Raw genomic sequence first — 15,853 nt, forward strand, 5'->3', positions numbered from 1 at the left:
TATGTAAATATAAAAGATGTACTGTAGTACATTGTATAAACCTCACTTCCCAACACCTTAGGACATATCTTGGCAAATTAAGGCCCGGGGGCCACATGCGGCCCGTTAAGCTTTTCAATCTGGCCCGCCGGACATTCCCAAATATTTTTTTCCATCTTTAAGATGGAAAGTGTAGCTGCCATTATGATGTGCAGTGATGTTTTCTAATGACCTAATTAATTGAACTATACAAAGTATTTCAATGGTTAGAATCTGCATTTTTGAATTATATACTAGTTACTATGGTTATCTAATTAGTTACTATGGTAATATAGGTCACAGCAGCTCAGACGGGGCACCAAGCAGTGTGGGTGGGGAGCGTTTCCACAGAGTGTTTCCAGAGCGGCCTGAAATGTGGGTGTCAGGGACGGACGTGGAAGTAGATTTTTACAACAAAATTCTACAAAAAAAGTGATATTGTATCAGATTGTAGGTGGGTTTTTTTTTTTTACCCTTCACATTCATATTTTGCCGTGTTTGTTGCATTTTTGTTGCGTTTCGCTAATAATGTGGATGGAGAGGGGGTATGACGTTCATATGTTGTCAATATTCAGTGTTTTATCCTTCATAGGTAATATTGTAAATTCCACATTCTTTATATTCATGTACATTCTGGGTGTCTCATTCAGCAGAATTTTTTTTAATTCCATTCCGTTTTCTAAGGTGGTCTGTCATAACGTTTTTAGCATTCAATCAGAAATTATTGTGAGTTTTTAGTGTATTAGTGTTCCTAAAAATGGAACCCAAACACAAGCATATTGTACAGCATATTGTCAGTTTATATATGTGTGTGTGTGCATATATATATATATATATATATATATATATATATATATATGAATATATTAGGGGTGTGGGAAAAAATCGATTTGAATACGAGTCGAATCGTTTACGTTGTGCGATTCAGAATAGATTCTCTTTTTTTTTTTTTAAATCTATTTTTTTTTTCTATCAATCCAACAAACCACTACACAGCAATACCATAACAATGCAATCCAATTCCAGAACCAAACCTGACCCAGCAACACTCAGAACTGCAATAAACAGAGCAATTGAGGAGACACAAACGCGACACAGAACAAACCAAAAGTAGTGAAACAGAAATGAATATTATCAACAACAGTATCAATATTAGTTATAATTTCAGCATAGCAGTGATTAAAAATCCCTCATTGACATTATCATTAGACATTTATAAAAATAATAAAAAAGAACAATAGTGTGACAGTGGCTTACACTTGCATCACATCTCATAAGCTTGACAACACACAGTGTCCAATGTTTTCACAAAGATAAAATAAGTCATATTTTTGGTTTGTTTAATAGTTTAAAAAAAATTGACATTATTGCAATCAGTTGATAAAACATTGTCCTTTACAATTATAAAAGCTTTTGTTTTTAAATCTACTACTCTGCTAGCATGTCAGCAGACTGGGGTAGATCCTGCTGAAATCCTATGTATTGAATGAATACAGAATCGTTTTGAATCGGAAAAATATCGTTTTTGAATCGAGAATCGAATCGAAAAAAATCGATATATTATCGAATCGTGACCCCAAGAATCGATATTGAATCAAATCGTGGGACACCCAAAGATTCACAGCCCTAATATATATACATATACGTATGCGGACGGACAGACGGACGAACAGACAGACAGACAGACAGACAGACAGATAGATATACCGGCTCCCAGACACACTTTATCTCTAAATGTGGCCCCCCGAGTCAAAATAATTGCCCAGGCCTGCCTTAGGAGCTGCACTTGACATTTAGCTAAGTTTTTTACTGTGGCTCATTGTCTACCTCAGTGTTTTTTAACCACTGTGCCGTGGGAAATTATGCAATTTCACCTAATTGGTCTAAAAACATATTTGTGTGCAAACAAATAATTATAATCTGCAAATAGTCTGCCGTTGTAGAGTGTCTGTGCTGTCTAGAGATCGGCAGAGTAACCATGTGATAACTTTAGGTGGTAGCAGGTAGATAATTGCTTTGGAGGCCCATTTTGAGAAAAGACAATTAGTGATGCATTGAGGGTTTTGGTTATGGTTTAAATTCATATCGAACAATTGCATTGGGTAATTGCGGTCCCCTCCAAGGTTTCTCATTGTTATCCCATTGGGTTGAGTTTTTTCTTGCCCTAATGTGGGATCTGAGCCAAGGATGTTGTTGTGGCTTGTGCAGCCCTTTGAGACACTTGTGATGAAGGGCTATAATTAATGAAATTTTAATGATTAATTGTGGCGGTCCGCTGATCAGTGTCAGAGCTTGGTCCGCATTGCCGGCAGTAAGTCGGACCAGTTTACAGTGAGGGTTGGACTCCGCCATGGCTACCCTTTGTCACCGATTCTGTTCATAACTTTTATTGACAGAATTTCAAGGCGCAGTCAAGGCGTTGAGGGGATCCGGTTTGGTGGCTGCAGGATTAGGTCTCTGCTTTTTGCAGATGATGTGGTCCTGATGGCTTCATCTGGCCAGGATCTTCAGGTCTCACTGGATCGGTTCGCAGGGATGAGAATCAGCACCTCCAAGTCCGAGTCCTTGGTTCTCGCCCGGAAAAGGGTGGAGTGCCATCTCCGGGTTGGGGAGGAGACCCTGCCCCAAGTGAGTTCAAGTACCTCGTAAGATCAACAGGCGGATCGGTGCGGCGCCTTCAGTAATGCGGACTCTGTATCGATCCGTTGTGGTGAAGAATTAGCTGAGCCGGAAGGCAAAGCTCTCAATTTACCGGTCGATCTACGTTCCCATCCTCACCTATGGTCATGAGCTTTGGGTTATGACCGAAAGGACAAGATCACGGGTACAAGCGCCCGAAATGAGTTTCCTCCGTCGGTTGGCACGGATCTCCCTTAGAGATAGGGTGAGTCTGGGCTTCTCTGCTTAGGCTGCTGCCCCTGTGACCCAACCTCTGACATGCGGAAGAAGATGGATGGATGGATAATTGATTGATTGATTGAATGATGGGAACAACTTTAATAGTTGTCAATATAGGCTACTGAGTTAAAAAATGTTTTAACATTTTCTGCTCAAGATGTGCCTCGAAATGTTTTCAATAAAAAATAAAATGTGCTCAAAAAATGATAAAAAACACTGGTCTTCCTCTCATTCACTGGACTGAGCAGATAGATTAAAAACTATTCCATTGGCATGGGCAAGTATAACGGATGCTAGTTAGTAAGGGTGTAACGATTTGTTTTGGCAACGATTGAATTCAATATTTGCACGAATCGGGGATGGTCTCCTTTTCTTTTTAGAACGATAGGATCTGAAACGCTTCAGTGAGTTGAAATCAATTCAGTACCGCTTTAACGAAAGAAATCTAGCAGTGTGACTTAAGTGTGTCGTACATTATAAGTTCTTCGCCTCGGCGTCGCCGATGAAGGACGGCAACCCAGGTGTGCGGAAGCATTTATAAACCCTCATTTCCTAATTTCCATAGCCTCCATCTTTTGTATCCATTTGTTTCTCATGAAATGATTTCTCCTTGCCCTGTTGTCACTCTGTTGTGTTGGCCGTGTCTTCAAGTTGTGTTGCGGCTTTCGTTTGTCTTTGTTGTGGCTTTTGCAAATCTTGCTGTAGCTGATAGTTTTTGTGTTGTCATCCAATATACTTGCGGCGTTTGCACCATTCTCGACTACTGTGGGTACCCGCCATTTTTCGTTTTGATGACACCACAGACGACAAATAGACTTAGCGTTTAACGTCCTTGTCGTTGAAAGTGCTAAATTTCATATGTAACGTATACTGTCCTTACACTATATTGCCAAAAGTATTTGGCCACCCATCCAAATGATCAGAATCACGCTTTTCCATCTGGCAATCTGATGGGATGAGTCTGGGTTTGGAGGTTGCCAGGAGAAGGGTACATTTCAGACAGCACTGTGCCAAGTGTGAACTTTGGTGTAGGAGGAATTATGGTGTAGGGTTGTGTTTCAGGAGTTGGGCGTGGCCCCTTAGTTCCGGTGAAAGGAACTTTGAATGCTCCAGGATACCAAAACATTTTGGACAATTCCATGCTACCAAGCTTGTGGGAAGAGTTTGGACCGGGCCCCTTCCTCTTCCAACACAACAAGCAAGGTCCACAAAGACATGGATGACAGAGTTTGGTGTGGATGAACTTGACTGGCCTGCAGAGAGTCCTGACCTGAACCCGATAGAACAGCCTTGGGATGAATCAGAACAGAGACGGAGAGCCAGGCCTTCTCGAATCAACATTAGTGTGTAATATCACCAATATGCTTTTGGAAGAATGGTCGAAAATTCCTATAAACACACTTTGCAACCTTGTGGACAGCCTTCCCAGAAGAGTTGAGGCTGTAATAGCTGCAAAAGAGTGTGATTGCAATATTTTCCTTTTTCTAGTGTTGATAAAATCGATCGATTCCCTTTAAAACTGATCTTGGAACGTTAACTATCTTGCGGAACGCAAACTTGCCGAGCACAGATCAATGTACTTGAACTTTAGTAACATAAAAACCTCACTTCCTGTCGCCCTGGGAGCTGCTCTGGACGATGAGCTCAGAGCTCAAGGCTTCTAGCTCGTTGCCTAGCTCTAATTCGCTGGGGAGTCTATGGTCACTGAACTGAGCAGGCGGACTGAACACTGATTCATTGGTGTGGTGACCCGGACAAGAGAGGTTTAGAGGGCTGAGTGTAACAGATGGCACCTATAGTGTGGCCATGCTGTAGTGCGTTGTAAAAACCGAACTTCCCAACACCTTGAGAGCCAAGTTCGATGAGCTGAAAGCTCAAGGGTTTAGCTAATTTTAAAGTTAAAGTACCCATGATTGTCACACACACACACACACATACTAAGTGTGGCAACATTATTCTCTGCATTTGACCATTTACCCTTGATCACCCCCTAGGAGCTGAGGGGAGCAGTGAGCAGCAGCGGTGGCCGCGCCTGGGAATCATTTTTGGCAATTTAACCCCCAAATCCAACCCTTGATGTTGATAATTGCATAGAGTTGTTGCACTAATCTGGTGAGCCTATATTTATTTGACCTTGTTTTTGAAATGAAGCCATTTGTTTCTCTACTGTGGTTGTTTTTAAAGGGCTTTATGAATAAAGTTGGTATGGTGTGCCATGGTATGGAAGATCAAATGGAACTAAGTGGTCAAAGTGAACCACTTTCTAGTATACTCAATACCTTTTTTGAAGCATAAAACGTAAAGAGGTTGTCTACAGCTTGCTCAGAGTGACATTTTTTAAATTCCCAAAAATATAACAAGAACACCATCGGCGAGCTTATCCTACCATTACTGGTTTAAAAGAACATTAATATTTTTAAGTGTATACTTTTGACAATGAGGAATTATATTGAATAAAACCTACTCGGAGGCCGAGTGGTTAGTGTGTCCGCCCTGAGATCGGTAGGTTGGGAGTTCAAGTCATACCAAAGACTTAAAAAAATACGACCTATTACCTCCCTGCTTGGCACTCAGCATCAAAGGTTGGAATTGGGGGTTAAATCACCAAACATGACTCCCGGGCGTGGCCACCGCTGCTGCTCACTGCTCCCCTCACCTCCCAGGGGGTAAACAAGGGGATGGGTCAAATGCAGAGGACAAAATTCACCAAGTATGTGTGTGACAATATTTGGTAATTTAACTTGAACTTTAAAAATTGGTCATCAGTCACGGGAAGTTGTCTGGTCTTCCGGCTTGTCACTCAGTGCAAAGCTGGAATTTATGAATCTTAAAAGGAATTTTCAGCATTTATACATTTGTTGATGATTAAATTCTTATCGTGTTTTTTTCCACAAATGTCTCAAAGTGATTTAACATTGAGAAATCCATACATTGAAGGTTGGAGTCGGTAAGCTACATTTTTACTAATGTGGGTGGCACAAAGTGGATAAATTGTCTTTCCCAAGGACACGACGGCAGTGGCGAGGATGGCGAATCAGGTATCGAACCAGTTTCTGGAGGACCGCCTTACCCGCTGAGCCACTCTGCCACAAAGGTCTAAATCTGGGGTGTCAAACGTACGGCCGGACAGGTTTTATCCGGATGAGTATAAAAATGAGCAGAGATTTTTGAATGAAAGAAACAGCTGTTCTAAATGTTTCCACTAGATAGATAGATAGATAGATAGATAGATAGATAGATAGATAGATTGATAGATAGATAGATAGATAGTACTTTATTGATTCCTTCAGGAGAGTTCCTTCAGGAAAATTAAAATTCCAGCAGCAGTGTACAGAGTTGAGATCAATTAAAAAAAAAAAAAAAAAAAGGAAAAAGTAAATAATGGGGGTTTAAAAGGAAACAAAATAGAGAAATATTACAAAAAGAATAAAAACAATGATGTCGCAATAGCAATTTTTGTATCTTTGTAGATGATGCTACATATGTAAAAAAAAAAAAACTACGTTAGTGCACCAGTTGAGGAAAATAAGCAAACTACATAAATAACATCCTGTAATTTGATTTTTATATAATTTTTTTATCTTGATAGATTGAAAATGAACACCAATGAGTTAACTGATGAACTGTCAAGGCGTGGACTATGGTGTGGTTTGTTTTCCCGTGGTGCAAAGCGACTGGATCGAACACAACGTGAAGGTAATGACATCTTTTAATATTAACTCGAAAAAGTACCAAACAAAAGGTGAGCACAAAGCAGGGAACAAACTTAACGCAGGAACAAACAAAAGGCGCTCTCAGCAGAGGTTCAAAACTTGGCGAAGAAAAAAAAAACTAACACAAACAGACTAAGCACATGAAACAAAACTACACTTACTGTGACGTGAAAAGCATGAAACTATGGCAAGAAGTGAGCAATCAGGAGTGTGTGGAGGGTAATGTCGCCAGGCTGAGTGCCTGGCAACTGCAGGCTTAAATAGTGCTGTTGTGATTAATTGGTGCATGAGTCCAAGTGAATCAGGTGCATGACATGACAGGTGAAAACTAATGAGTTGTCATGGTGACAAAAACAAACAAGAGTCTAAAACCAAACAGAACGTGACCACAAAACATGACATGAACATTATCAAATAATCTATTCAGAAAGTATAAATAACGAAAAATAAATGAAGAATACTATTAACCGCAACATGTACCGGTAATAGGGGTGTAACGGTACGAGTATTTGTATTGAACTGTTTTGGTTCGGTACGAGGGTGTATCGAACGAGTTTGTATCCTAAAGTCTTAACAAGCTGCTCTGCTTTCTGCCTCTGTCTGAGCAGTGAGCACCCAGCATTGTCCCGCCCACACAACCATCTGATTGGTTACATACAAAGCCAAGCAGCAGTGCGTATTCAGAGCGATGTAACAGCCAATCAGCAGTGTGTATTCAGAGCAATGTAACAGCCAATCAGCAGTGCGTATTCAGAACGCATGTTGTAAATGCTTCATTGTCGAGCAGAAATGTGTTTAGCAGCGGACATCGTACACTCCCCAAATTATAAAAAACACTTCCCAGTCACAACTATTACAAACATCACTATGAGCCCGTTGACCTTCTAGAAACTTAAACTGCAGTTCAGCTCGCTCACAGTTCTGGCTTGAGGTGATGTGAAGGCTAATTAGCTTTTAGTGTTACGTTAGCTCATTCTGCTGTATGTGTGTGCGTGCGTGCGTGTGTGTGTGTGTGTGTGTGCGTGTGCGTGTGTTAGGAGCAGCAAAGCCCTGTCTGTCTGTTATTTCTCATGAACTAACATGAACTCCATAGATTTCAGGGATGAATAGTCTCTCCTATTGCTATTGTACTGTTTTTCAGCTATAGTTACATTAATCATATGTGATGTAGCAGCCTAGTTTGAATGGCAGGGTCCCTGCTATCACATGTTGACAAAAATATAACATTTATATGATAAAAGTCAACTACAGGCTTCCGAAATGCTGTAACAAATCAAGCATGATGAGTTGACTTGAAACTGTTTAATGTTGCACTTTTTATATGTCGAAGAAAGGTTTTGTCATTTTATTTAAACAAATTAACAACTTGAGGCAGTTTAATGTGGATTAACGTGGGCAGAATTATTATAGTGTTCCCAATGTTAAAAGGATAAAGCCATTGTTTACAAATTTGGTACATAAATAACCCAAAAAATTCTATTTGTTTGTTTTCTTACTGTACCGAAAATGAACCGAACCGTGACCTCTAAACCGAGGTACGTACCGAACCGAAATTTGTGTGTACCGTTACACCCCTAACCGGTAAGTGTAAAAAAAGTAAAACATTATGATTTGTACATTTTCAGAATGTGCTTGTTCCATTTTTAAAGAAAGAAAACAATCTGAAGTTGCCTTTCTTTTTAAGTTGTCATGCCGTGATTTTACCTAGGAGTAGATTTTTTCTTCATGTGGCCCCAAATCTAAAATGAGTTTGACACCCCTGGTCTAAATAATCTCACAATATTGCTCGCAAAGGCAATAAAGGTAAATTGTCAGAATACACAAATCCAACGGAGGTCATTTGTAGCATTGAACGGTTCCACTATCTTTCCAACACGGAGATGGAGGGTGAATATTAATACTGTGACTCGGTCCCCGCAGCCACATAACGAGGTACAAGGCTCGTTCTTCCCTTTTTAGGGTTTTTGTCCTGAGCTTGACATTTGGTCTGTGGTATGATGAGCACGCTAACGCCCCCTCGCAACGTTTTTCCTCCCGGCCGCTGCTGTCGGCAAAGGCTTTTAAATGTGGTCCCTGAATGCTGAAATGATGAGCAGATAATGTTGCTGTAATCCCAGAACAGAAAAGGGGGGTGGAGGTAGAGAATAACTCAAAGGCAACAATACTCCGCAGAGACCATCTTAAAGAGGCGTACATGAAGGATCGGATAACCCCAAAGAGACATGCCTTCCGGGGCTGATCACTAATTAGAAGGGACTAATGAAGCTCCATGGGCTACTAAAAAATGTAAGGCTGAGGACTACTGCATGCCTATCTGTATTTACAGCAAGACTGGCAAAGCATCATGAAGTGCAGACCCGGTAGAAGATCTTTAGGATGGTTAGGAACAACTCCCCTGTATCAATTTGGCAGGGCTTGGTCAACACCAAAGGAGTCTACAGTCGGCAAATTGGAAGTTGCTGGCAGTCTTCAAAGTACCCCAAAGCTGCCACAAATGATTGGAAAATGCGGGCATAACTCTGGACGCTTGTGATTTAGATAACTTCGGACTGTCTGCCCCATAGGATGAATTTTGAGGACCAGTCATAGACAATTTAGAGTAAAAAGCAAATTTTAGGGCAGCACAGTGGCAGAGGTCCTGAGTAGTCCTGAGTTCAATCCCGGGCTTTCTGTGTGGAGTTTGCATGTTCTCCCCGTGACTGCGTGGGTTCCCACTGGGTACTCCGGTTCCTCCCACCTCCAAAGACATGCACCTGGGGATAAGTTGATTGGCAACACTAAATTGGCCCTAGTGTGTGAATGTGAGTGTCAATGTTGTCTGTCTATCTGTGTTGGCCCTGCGATGAGGTGGCGACTTGTCAAAGGAGTACCCCGCCTACCGCCCGAATGCAGCCGAGAGAGGCTCCACCGCGAGCCCAAAAGGGAAAAGCGGTGGGAAATGGATGGATGGAAGCAAATTTTATTTTCACTCGCATACAAAACAAACATTCTAACTTGGATTGTTTCCCTGGCTTTCAGACTCTCCTGAAGGACGGTGCGGCGAAGACCCAACAAACTCCCTTCTTGTCTCTCATGGACACACACCTGTTGTTGACTTTGGACTAGCGACTGCACGACATCAAGGCCGTGGAACGGAGACATGTGGCAGGCTTACTCGGGGCGGTATAGCTCGGTTGGTAGAGCGGCCGTGCCAGCAACTTGAGGGTTGCAGGTTCGATCCCCACTTCCGCCATTCTAGCCACTGCCGTTATGTCCTTGGGCAAGACACTTTACCCACCTGCTCTCAGTGCCACCCACTCTGGTTTAAATGTAAAAATTAGATATTGGGTTTCACTATGTAAAGCGGTTTGAGTCACTCGAGTAAAAGCGCTATATAAATATAATTCACTTCACTTACACACACACGCATGCATCCACTAAAATATACTCCGCCGCCCATCCAAGGCCCTTTACGCAAATCCCTTAGAGGTGATGGGGGATGGGCATCGCCTGAAGAGCTGCAGCCAGACACCGTAGCCCCCACTCCCTACCCTTTGTTGGTAGTCTCGAAATGTTTTAATATGTATATGTGTGCTTTGCTATGGAGGTTTTTGCCCAGTCTTGATTGTATTTTTTTACTCATCCTCACCCAGCGTTGACCTTTTTTCCCATCTCTTACGGGGCGCCTTGTGGCAACCCATCAGCATTCCTGTTCTGTAACCCTGTATGTACTGTTTGTTTGTCTAAATTTGAACAGGTTTGTGCTGAAAACAAAGTTTCATTGTACTTGTGCAATGACAATAAAGACCTACCTAAATATCAGGGTCGCAATACGATTGTCAAAACATTTGGCAACCCACATCCCCGACCCGCCCTCTTTGCGAAAGAACATTAACTGTAAAAAAAACATTCTAACTTGGATTGTTTCCCTGGGTTTCAGACTCTCCTGAAGGACGGTGCGGCGAAGACCCAACAAACTCCCTTCTTGTCTCTCATGGACACACGCCTGTTGTTGACTTTGGACTAGCGACTGCACGAAATCAAGGCCGTGAAACGGAGACATGTGGCAGGCTTACTTGGGGCGGTATAGCTCGGTTGGTAGAGCGGCCGGGCCAGCAACTTGAGGGTTGCAGGTTCGATCCCGACTTCCGCCATTCTAGCCACTGCCGTTGTGTCCTTGGGCAAGACACTTTACCCACCTGCTCCCAGTGCCACCCACACTAGTTTAAATGTAAAAATGTGATATTGGGTTTCACTATGTAAAGAGCTTTGAGTCACTCGAGTAAAAGTGCTATATAAATATAATTCACTTCACTTCACTTACACACACACGCATGCATCCACAAAAATATACCCCACCGCCCATCCAAGGCCCTTGACGCAAATCCCTTAGAGGTGATGGGGGATGGGCAGCGCCTGAAGAGCTGCAGCCAGACACCATAGCCCCCACTCCCTACCCTTTGTTGCTAGTCTCGAAATGTTTTAATATGTATATGTGTGCTTTGCTATGGAGGTTTTTGCCCAGTCTCGATTGTATTTTTTTACTCATCCTCACCCAGCGTTGACCTTTTTTCCCATCTCTTACGGGGCGCCTTGTGGCAACCCATCAGCGTTCCTGTTCCGTAACCCTGTATGTACTGTTTGTTCGTCTAAATTTGAACAGGTTTGTGCTGAAAAAGAAGTTTCATTGTACTTGTGCGATGACAATAAAGACCTACCTAAAGATTAGGGTCGCAATACGATTGTCAAAATGTTTGGCAACCCACATCCCCGACCCGTCCTCTTTGCGAAGGAACATTAACTGTAATGAGAATCATTGCCGGTGTTAAAAGTATCGGCAGGAGCAGCTCTGGTGTCGTCTTTATTAGTCTGGAAAAGGAGCGCGTCTCTCTCTGGGCTGTCGGCACTAAAAAGGAGTGTATTGATCAGAAGGTCAGGCCAGATGGAATTCGGGCCCTTTCATTCGTCGTGTCACGCCATGTTCTCGCCCAAACAGCTGTCAGTCGCCGAGGCCAGACTGCATCAAAGTGCGCCGTCGTACTTGCGAAGGTTTAAAGGCCGAGAATTTTGACTTTTGACAGTTCTTGTCGTGTGGGTTATTGATTTCCAAATTTCGGTTTCTATATCTTTCTTAAAGGGAAGCAGCACTTTGTATTTGGAATTTTGCCTATTGTTCACAATTATGAGAGACAAGACGGCGTATGTATTTATTTTTTGCTTTTTCCTGCATTCTAACTGTGTCTGTAAACACAATGTCTTCTTCCAACGAAGAAGACATTGTGTTTACAGACTGCAGCAACGCTTTCAATCTTCATGATCGCCAAACAGTCGCAGCCTTTAATGACAGCCAAAATCTAATTCATTCAATGAAACATGGATACAACAACACGCTTCAACTTGAAAGGAAGCACCCAGGCATGTTCATTTCATAATATTACGCCCTAAATATTTGAGTGCTAAATAATAAAAATCCATTTAAAAAATCCATTTCTTGCCCTGCCATGTGGATTTAAGTTAATGTTTTTGTTTTTTTTCACCCCCAACGCTTCATCCGATTCCAGCATTTCCTCCGGGGGGAAGGAAAACCAGTCAAATCCTTTCGCACATTTATCCAGATGTCTCGCTTGCTCCGGCCATCCCGGTTTTAGAGCTTGGAGTCTTTTCAAAAGCCTTGGCAGCAAATCAGAAGCTATCTTTCATCAAAAAGTCACACCAGTGACAGCGCCGAGGAAGGAGCGGGGATGAGATGTTTGCAGTCATCCGTAAAGTGCTATTGTTTTGTGGCTCCGACAACAAAAATCCCATTAACGAATTCAGAGGATGGGGAAAACATCTGGCTACCTGCTGCAGATTTGATCTCCTTCGGATAGGTCGACGCGTCGCTTTGAGTCATGGCGAGGGCCTGGTTGCGGCGAAGCCATGACCCAGTTGAGGAAGGGGACCAGGAGGACGCACCTTATTAAAATTTTAAGGGACATTTCCTCAGCAAACATGACATCCAGTGCATTTCATCCACATTTTGGTATTTTGCTTCTTCTAAAACTGAATAAATTCTACGTTGTCCTCAAAATTCTACACACAATACCCCATAACGATAATGTCTAAACCTTTTTGTGTTTTTCAATCTTGCAAATGTATTAAACAAAAACCTATGAAACATGTACAAAAAAAAATTCACAGCCTTTGCTCATTTGTGCAGCACATTTGGCAGCAATTGCAGGTTCCCATCTGATGGCGCGTGAGAAGTTATGGTTTGAGTTTATTACAAAATATGCATACACTACAAACCCCAAAACCAGTCAAGATGGCACATTGTGTAAATGGTAAAAAACAACAGAATACAATATTTGCTAATTCTTTTCAACCTATATTCAATTAAATAGACTGCAAAGACAAGATACTTAACGTTCGAACTGGAAAACTGGGTTATTTTTTGCAAATACTAACTTATTTGGAATTTGATGCCTGCAAAATGTTTAAAAAAAAACTGACACTAGTGGCAAAAAAGACTGAGAAAGTTGAAGAATGCTCCACATCCCAAAGGTGAACAGGCTAATTGGGAACAGGTGGGTGCCATGATTGGCTATAAAAGCAGCTTCCATGAAATGCTTAGTCATTCACAAACAAGGATGGGGAGAGGGTCACCACTTTGTGAACAAATGGGTGAGCAAATTGTCCAACGGTTTAGAACAACATTTCTCAACGAGCTACTGCAAGGAATTTAGGGGTTTCAACATCCACAGCCTGTAATATCGTCAAAAGGTTCAGAGAATCTGGAGAAATCACTGCACGTAAGCGATGGGATTAAGAACATTCGATCCTTCAGGCGGTACTGTATCAAAAAGCGACATCAGTGTGTAAAGGATATCACCACATGGGCTCAGGAACACTTCAGAAAACCACCGTCACTAAATGCAGTTCATCGCAACATCTTTAAGCGCAAGTTAAAACTCTACATTGCAAAGCCAAAGCCATTTATCAACAACACCCAGAAATGCCGCCGGCTTTGCTGGGTCCGAGCTCATCTAAAATGGACTGATGCAAAGTGAAAAAGGTGTTCTGTGGTCTGGCAAGTCCACATTTCAAATTGTTTTTGGAAACTGGAAAAAGAGGATGTTCGAAAAGGAGTACGAAGAAGCAGAGTTTATTTTATTTGACCCCTTCTCAATTACATAGCAATTGCTAATACGTTTCTTCACTTTCTGTTCTCAATGTATTCACAATATACTCCATAGAGAATAACATTTAAATAAATACTAAATAGCAAAGTAAGCTATATTCTATATAGTTTATTAAAGTTTGTCTAAGTCTATATTTTATTTAGATAGATTAATAATATTATCAATAAGTTAAAAAGGTTTATCGGGGTGGTTCTTATTTGTATTTCGTAAACGTTATGTGCTTATAGGATGATATTAGTACACTGCATGATGTCTTTAATCCATTCTATATTTAAATTCCACATACTGATGTAGTAAATGTTTCAAGTGTTGTACGTGCATACAAATGCTTTCAGTTGGTGCTGCAAAAAGGAATGGCTGGAAATGTTCAAAGATACTGTAGGTCTGCCAAGCTTGTGCTCGCATTCAAAAACAAACATTGAGGCTGTAATTGCTACTAAATGTGTATCAGCAAAGTATTAAACAAATGCTGTGAATACTTATGTACATCACTTTTTTTTTTTTATAAATTTGGAATATTTAAAAAAAATATATATATTAAATTGTGGGGTTTTATGTGTAGAATTTTGAGGATAGAATTAATTTATTCAGTTTAAATGTGGATATTACAGTGGTGGTGGTACCCCACTTTTCATATGAGTCGGTTTTCGACAAATTTTGAACAAACTAGCCCATGGATTCCGTGGAATCAAGTGCCCGAACAAAGAATCCCGCTCGTTGGTGATATTGTAATGCGTACGACTGCAAAATAAGCCACTGTGGGGCCATAAAAAGGCGCGAGTACCAGCACTCAGATAAAGAAGGTCATAAAGACTATTAAATTGAAGAACTCATAGCAAAGGACACAAATACTCTGTCTCTCCACGTCGCTTTGCCAAAGTAAGTCTTCAATAAAAGGTAAAAGGGATGTTAAATGGTCACTTTTCCCATTTCATTTGTCGTTTATAAGCGTTTTGTACAGTGGAAGGCAGGGGTAAGCATGTAGAAAGGTCCAAAACACACGTTAACCACCAAAACACAAGCATCTTTACAAAACGCAAGTGCAGGGGAAAAAATAACGGTAAAGTCCAAAACACAAATAATACAGGCAAGACACAAAAGACGTACTTCAATGTGTCATTAAATAGAATTAAATACAAAAATATGTTAATAAATGTGTCACTAATTTAATGTAAAATCACATTTGGCAAAGGACTTCATTATTTTTTTTTATTTTAATACATGTTAATTTAATTGTTTTCATGATTAAATGATCAAATCTATTGATGACACATTAAATCATTAATTAAAGACTAAATCATATATTAAATGTCACATTTGGCCCTCCTTAGTTCGCATGCTATTAGGAAGTAAGCCCTATCAGTAGTGCCAAGTCTGAGAGGGATGTACAAATACATGGAAAAACTTTTCGTATTTATTAAACTTTTTGAAAACAATATTAAGTAGTTGTGGTTCCTCCGTATTGAATGTTTTGTGGAGGGATGTGTCCATTGATCGGCCGCTTATTTTTGCAAAAAAGTACACAATGCCTTCTCATGCCGACCACAAACATCGTCCTTCCTTGGCTACCACAGTGTGGAGCCGCTCCACTAAACGAAGAATAGTCACCTCCATTTACGGCAAAAAAACTGCAAGTCTTAGTATATTCAGTATCATTATTAAGTATTACCATCACTGGAGGACGAGGCTAAACATAAACATAGCGACAGAAAGCAAGGAAGATGTATAAACAACAGCAAGAAATAAGTGCTTGGTCACGTTTACCAAGTGAGCAGAAAGGTGTTTAGCAGGTGAGCATAATGCAGCGGACTCTCCCCAAATTATAATAAACTCTTCCAAGTCAACTATTAGTAACATCACTATGAGTCCGTTGACGTTCTGGAAACATAAGCGGCAGCTCAGCTTGCTCGCAGTCCTTGAGGTGAAGGCTAATTAGCTCTTAGCGTAACCTTATCTCACTGTGCGGTGTGTGTGCCTGCGTGTGTGTGTGTTACGGACAGCAAAGCCCTGTCTGTCAGAGAGAAAGACAAGCCTACAGTTAACAACTAAGTTATTTCCCTTTAC

General features: G+C 41.2%; 1 protein-coding gene across 4 annotated transcripts in view; it reads right to left on the bottom strand.

Annotated features, from left to right (window-relative positions):
- enox2 (ecto-NOX disulfide-thiol exchanger 2) overlaps nucleotides 1–15,853 on the bottom strand; it is a 505,472-nt gene that overhangs the window by 459,462 nt on the left and 30,157 nt on the right. The window lies entirely within an intron of this gene.

This window comes from Nerophis ophidion, linkage group LG29 (assembly GCF_033978795.1).
Source record: "Nerophis ophidion isolate RoL-2023_Sa linkage group LG29, RoL_Noph_v1.0, whole genome shotgun sequence".
NCBI classification, from domain to species: domain Eukaryota; kingdom Metazoa; phylum Chordata; class Actinopteri; order Syngnathiformes; family Syngnathidae; genus Nerophis; species Nerophis ophidion.